Here is a 923-nt window from a genome sequence, read left to right as displayed (position 1 = left end):
CTGTGGAGTGCCAGGGCCAGGGTCTGGGGCATTGCGGCCATCCTGCTGTGCAGCATGAGCCCCTTCCCACGGAACGATAGCTCCCCTGCTGTGGGATGCATACTGTCACTCTTACATATAGTTTCACTCTTTCTGAAAAGTGATCATTTTTGTGGGTCACAAAAATGATCCGAGGGCTGGAGCACCTCTCCTATGACGACAGGCTGAGAGTTGGGGTTGTTCAGCCTGGAGAAGGCTGGGGGGAGACCTTATCCCTTATCACAGCCTTTTAGTACTTGAAGGGGGACTAGAGGAAAGATGGGGTCAATCTTTTTAGCAAGGCCTGTTGTGACAGGACAAGGGGGAACGGTTTTGAACTAAAGGAGGGTAGAATTTTTTACAATGAGGGTGGTGAAGCACTGGAAGGGGTTGCCCAGAGAGGCTGTGGAGGCCCCATCCCTAGAGACAATCAAGCTCAGGCTGGATGCAGCTCTGAACAACCTGATCTAATTGGGGATGTCCCTGCTCACTGCTGGGGGTTTGGAAGAGACGGCCTCTAAAGGTCCCTTCCAACCCAAAGCATTCTGTGATTCTATGAATGAATACACACCTTTGGCTGGGTTGCCTGCCTGCTGCCTGGCATTTGGGAATTGTGTCCCTTTTGGGACTGTTTTGACCTGTTTGGCACAAAGTGAATTGCACGGTGTCATGGGCCCTTTCCTTTTGGTCGGTGTCCTCTCCCTATCCAGGGAAAGAGTCCTTGATTTTGATGAGACGAAGACATTGGAAAGAAAAATCAGCTCCAGCAAAGGGCATTTCAACCCACTCGCAAGGCTGAGGCAGGGCGGACTCGACCTCCGCGCTGGGGGGGCGTCAGGGCCGCTGCCTCCCGTACCTCCCCGGGGCTGTGAGAGTGCGGCCGGCGGCGCCCCGGCCCTGCCTGC

The sequence above is a fragment of the Phalacrocorax carbo genome, chromosome 7 (assembly GCF_963921805.1).
Source record: "Phalacrocorax carbo chromosome 7, bPhaCar2.1, whole genome shotgun sequence".
Taxonomy (NCBI): Eukaryota; Metazoa; Chordata; class Aves; order Suliformes; family Phalacrocoracidae; genus Phalacrocorax; species Phalacrocorax carbo.
The sequence above is the reverse complement of the archived record's forward strand: the minus strand, read 5'-3'. Positions refer to the sequence as shown.